The sequence below is a fragment of the Emydura macquarii genome, unplaced genomic scaffold, assembly GCF_026122565.2.
Source record: "Emydura macquarii macquarii isolate MOO-44397 ecotype Brisbane River unplaced genomic scaffold, CSIRO-AGI_Emac_v2 contig_2473, whole genome shotgun sequence".
NCBI lineage: Eukaryota > Metazoa > Chordata > Testudines > Chelidae > Emydura > Emydura macquarii.
Genome location: NW_027132610.1, coordinates 4,213,510 through 4,219,509, shown reverse-complemented (window position 1 = coordinate 4,219,509; position 6,000 = coordinate 4,213,510).

Here is a 6,000-nt window from a genome sequence, read left to right as displayed (position 1 = left end):
TGTGAAGTTTTATTAAATTTATTTTTCTTAATTTATTGCAACAAATTCAGTGCAAATTACAAACAGTGAAACACAGTGTTTGCACTGCTGCTAAAGAACAGCATTAAATCTACATTTCCCTGGTAATTTCAATAAATTGATTAATAAATTAAAACGCCAGAAGGGACTTATCTGGTCTGACCTCTTGTAGAACACAGGCCATGGGACTTCCCTCAGTTAATTCCTACTTGAATTAGAGCATATCTTTTAAGAAATCTTGATTTCAGAAATAGTCAATGATGGAGACTCAGCCACAGCACTTAAGTTTTTACCCTTTCTGTTAAAAAATGCACACCTTTTTTTCTGATCTGAATGTGTATGGCTTTTACTTCCAGCCATTGGATCTGGTTATTCCTTGTCTGCTAGACTGAAGACCTTTTTTGGTTCCCCATGTAGATACTTAAAACTGTGATCAAATCACCCCTTAACTGTCTCTTTTTGTTAAGGTAAATAGATTGAATCCCATGAGTTTGTCACTATAAGGCATATTTTCCAATCCTTTCATCATTCTTGTGGCTCTTTTCTGACTGGAACATGGTATTCTTCATTTCCTGTCCAACCCCATCCTAAAATAGTTTCCCTCCTTCCTGGAGGGATGCAGCCACTGATTGAAAACTGCACCTCCACTACTAGACCTCCCACTTGAGTACTGCAAGGATCAATTCTCACTTCTGTCCTATTCAGCTTTTACATGCAGCCATTAGTGAACAGGTCAGATGACAAGGACTCAAGTGCCAACAATACACATGTGACACACAACTCTACCTGTCTTTTGCCACATCCCCCACACTATGACCACCAAGATGGCCCAGCGTTCAGATGAGATCAGCTCAGGGCTGATGATCATCTGGTTGAATCTGAACCGTAACGAGAAAGAATTAATGTTGGAGGGCAGAGGAAAACATTTTGAAGAATATGCAGCCTTCACTGGTGGCAGGTACACACCCGCAGTTGGACAATTTAGTTCGTAGATTATGAGTGCTCCTGGATTCCTCACTGACACCAAGCTTTCACACAGCAGCATCCATAAGCAATGCTTTCTACCACCTCTGGTTGATCAGGAGATTCCATCCCATCTTGATGAACAATGAGTTTGCCTTAGTAATTCATGCCTTCTTCACCCGTTGGCTGGACTACAGCTATGTGATACATCTAGGCAGCAAGCCTTTGTTCCTTAGGAAACACCAAGTGGTACAGAATGCTGCAGCACATCTACTCACCAGTGCAAGTTACTACACACACATCAAACCTGTCCTGTGCGCCCTATGTTGGCTTCTTATAGAATATTGAGTCAAGTTCAAGACCTCAGTCCTTATCCTGGAACCAGGACATGAAGGGCCCTGAAAATCAACTAAAGCTCCAGGATGAAGACTACAATCAACAACTTTGCTCCTCTGGAGCAATGGAATCCCCTCCAATAAGGGGAAAGCTTGTCTGTGCATGAGGGTGTGGAATGGATCCCACAAAAACTAGAGACCATCAGAAACCTCTGATCCACTTTTGCTCTAAGTGGAAGCCCCATTTTTTACTGTATCTTCTTTAACATCCAATATATAGCTCAGTGTGGATTTTTTTTTTTTTTTTAATTGAAACGAAACAACTCACTGTGCGCACTTTCTCCTTTCTGACACACATTAATATGTTATTTAAAGGACTACTGGAAGGCACTCAAATACTATGGTGATAAGCACAGTAGAATAGAATAGGAACTGCACTGATGTCGTGTTGTGCACTGTTAATCAGATGCTACTCTTTAGTGGTGAGTAATCACACATTACTTTTTAAATATACACAGGGCTTTGAACATATGAAGTGCTATATAAAGTACTCTGAAGAATCAGACTGTGGGCATCTCAATTTGGGTACTCAAAATTAGTGTACACTTTTGATTAATCTGTGTAATTCCTCTTCACTTTATAGAGATGTTGTGAAATTAAATTAATTTTTGTAATCCATAACTATAGTGATGAGCACCATGGAAAAGCCCAGGAGGAAATGAATAATTTTGTCTTCAGAACAAGGAATGAATATAAATAGACACAAATCAGACATAAAAAATAATAACGTCCATAAACCAGTCGGAGAACACTTCAGTCTCCCAGGACACTGTCACTGACTTGAAAGTTGCCATACTTCTACAAAAAAACTTCAAAAACAGACTTCAAAGAGAAACTGCTGAGCTAGAAATCATCTGCAAACTGGGTCTGAATTGGGACTTGGAATATTATCTCATTACAATAAGTAATTGTCACTGTTCACACATTCTCACCTCCTAATCAATGGTTGTGCATAGGCGTCAACTGCTCTTAACTGAATAGACTTTGCTTTTATCTACCTTCCCCATTGTTGTTACTTACCCTTGGATATGTGTATATATACCTCCAATGTGATTTCTATTCCTTACATCTGAGGAAGTGTGTTACAGCCCACGAAAGCTTATGCCTGCAGAAATTAAATTTGTTAGTCTTTAAAGTGCTACAGGACTCGTTGTTTTTGCTGTATACAGACTAACACGGCTACCCCTCTGGAACTTTTCACGTATGATCTTAGTTGCTTGTTTGTATTTCAATGTGTGATTATACTCAGAAAAGATACTCTAAAATACCATTGTCATGTTCCATGTTTATTGTGTCTCAATAACTCCATATCAAATTTGCTAAGTTCAGAAATAAAAAGGTGGCGCCCTTTCACCATAGTGAATTTTCAGTTTTCAAGTTTCAATTTTATATCATAATTCCACTGGTTTCAGTGGAGTTACACTCGCATAAAACTGGAGTAATGCTATGATCAGTCTGACCCATAGTCTTCCAACTCTCAGCCATACAGGCATGGGTCTAAAAGTTAACCTTGGTTCTTTCTGCCTTGTGCATGGCTACCAGTAATAAAGGTTCTGCAGGCCAAATTCTGCCCCTAGGCCAAGTCTACACTAGAAACTTTTGCCAGCATAGCTGTGTTGTGAATTTTTTATTTAGTGATATTTCTATACCACCAAAAGCTCCTAGTATAGATGCAGTTATACCAGCATGTAGTGAGTGGGTGTGGCCTCCCTCTGAAAGTGACGGGGAGGAATAGGCTGAGCCAGAGACTGTCTGCCTGCCTGCCTGTGTGGAAGTGAGGGGGCGGGACAGGAAGTATGAAAGGAAGGCCCAGCAGCTCAGTTTGGGGGCAAGCTCCTGGAGGGGAAGGATGTCTCTCCCCACTCTCCAGAGCTGCCTGCGGCCTGGTACCCGGGCGAGTGAACCGGGGCCTGGGACCAGGTGCTGACGCGTGAGCTGCTGGCAGCCTGGGGCCCAGAGGACCCGCAGATCCAGAGGGGCCAGGATCTGGAGGAGTTACCGGATGTGGACAACGAGGAGGGGGCCCTAATGGGGCCAGACTTGGAGGAGCTGCCCTTGAAGGAGTTGCCAGTGGCTGACAATTGGGTGAGGGCCCTGATGGACCTGGACCTGGAGGAACTGCCCTATGCCAACTTCCGTGATGAACTGCCCGACCTACTGCCCCCCAATGATATTGTGGGGCTCTGCAACCTACCCCTGAGTGACGAGGCTGACTGGGCTGTGGCCCACCAGGTACCTGAGGAAAAGGGGGCAGGAAGTATCCCAGGGGAGGGGAAACCTGGTCCAGGGACTGTGGGACCAGAAAGTGAGTCAGCGGGTTGCGGTTGGGACCCCCCTGACTCTGTGGCACACCCCTCTGCCATGACTAGGGACCTGGGCTGGGACGCAGTGGAGTCTGGTGGGCCTGCATCCCCCTTTCCTGACCCCCCCGGAGCCCTGAACGGTTTGCCGCCCCGCTGGGGGCTGCCCCTCCTGGGCCCAAAGACTGTTTCCCTGTCCCAGCGTGGGCCAATACCCGCTGGGGCAGGGTAGTGAGTGGGTGTGGCATCCCTCTGCAATTGACAGGGAGGGACGGCCACGCTCTACACAGCATACAAATCCTTTTTTGTTATAACTAATTTCATTGAGGGAACTGGTATAAGATGTAGTGGCAGCAGTACTCTTGTGCTTGTATAAGCTGGATCTACACTAAAAGGGTGTACTGATATAGCTCTTCTGACAAATTTTTCATACTGTAGATAGACTAGGCCATAGTTAAATCAGTGTAACTGCATTGGATAAAATCCTGGCCCCATTGACTTCAATAGGGTCAGCATATCACCATTGCCTTTAATGGGATTGCACAGACATTAGCGAGGGTAGAATTTCACTACAAAAATTCTGTTCAAGTGCTAATAGCAATTGTGACAGATATGGCAATTTTCTGGAATATCCTGGACAAGCCTTACTGAATTAAATTAAACCTTATTGAGTTAAGTTTAAGTATTTGAGGAGCTCATATTAAAAATGCAAATGTTTATGGCTTACTGTGGGATTATATGTAACTTCTCTAGGAGATGTGACTAATATAACACTTCTCAAGGTTTACAAGTTTCCAAGGACTCTTTGGAACAATATGCTCAACAAACAAAGTTAAGTGGAATTCCTAGGAAATATTTGGAAGGATGGGAAGGCAATTTCCTACTTCTGCACCCATCCTTTTGAAGCTGTGCCCTGCAGAGAATCCCATTGTCTGCTGATCACCTGTCACTTGAGGACCAGACCAGAGGCCCAAACTGGATAAAAGAGTGAATCTTTGATTCAGAGGACACTTGTTCTGAGCCAACACTGTTATGAATTTGTAACCACAGGAAAAACCCCTTGGTGGGGTATGAAAGACTGTTCACCGGCCAGAATCTTTGTCGGAGATGGGGTTGATCTCTGGCGATCTTATTAGCATGTGTATAGGTTCTCTTATTGTTTTTAATGCTTTTCTGTAATGTGTTTATCTTAAGAATAAATAGAATGCATGGAAGCAGTTGTGTGGTGGCTGTGGCAATTATACTGTTTATAGCTTTTGAGAAGGCAAAATAGGCCTTCTGCGGCAGTCTGTATTGCTGGGGAATCCACAGTGTAGATGGAACTGCAGCCTGCAAAAAACCCAGTAACATCTTAGGCCCAGATTTTCAAAGGGACTCTAGGTGCATAAACACTAGATTAGGCATCAAAGTTCTATTGTGACTCTGGGCTTAAGTTGTAACCACTGTTCAGTGCTGTCACAGTTCAGGGTAGCTCCACCCAAGTTCCAGTTTCAGGCCCAACTGTGATCACCAAACTTCCACTCAGCTGCTGCCTAATGCTGTAGGCTCCTACACTCACTCACTGCCTAAATGTCTCCTGTGGAAGTTCCCTAGGTACCTATCTTTCTGCATCTGGGCAGGCACACTGCTGATTCACTTTAGGCATCATTCAGATGCCTGTTTTCTGCTTAAACCCCAGTGGAAGATAGGCAGAGGAGTGCCTAGCTCATCCATGGGATCTGATCAGTAGGCATGCTCAGAGGCTACCTACTGGCTTGGGTCCCATCAGAATCTAGCTGGAGAAGGTGGTGCCCACATTATAACATTTAGTACAATGTTGAGGGCACTCAGCTGAGAAGTAGGAGGCCTGTGTTCAGTTCCCCCCTCTGCCTGAGGGGAAGAAAGATTTGAACAGAGGTCTCCTACACTTCTCAGGAGAGTTGACTAACCAGGGAGATATGAGACAGTTTGATATGGGGCTCCCTCAATTGAAGTTGTTCTGCTTTGGGTAATACTTAAATAGGTTCCAGTGTCCTTGCTCCAATGCCTATCTCCCATCGGCGTGCCTTTAACCACCATCCTATAAAGTCATTTGATAGCTCACTTTCCCTGACCACACCAACATGGCCCAGGGGTTAGAGCACTCTCCTGAGAGGTGAGGATGACCCTTGTTCAAATCCTTTCTCTCCCCCGCGCCCCTCTCAAGCAGAGTGGGGAATTGAACCTGCGTCTCCCACATCCCGGGGTCTAACTACTGGGCTAAAAGTTATAAGGTGCGCACCAGTGTTTTGTGTGGATTAAGGCAGATGCTTAACTCATTCTCACAAGAAATAACTTAGGCACCA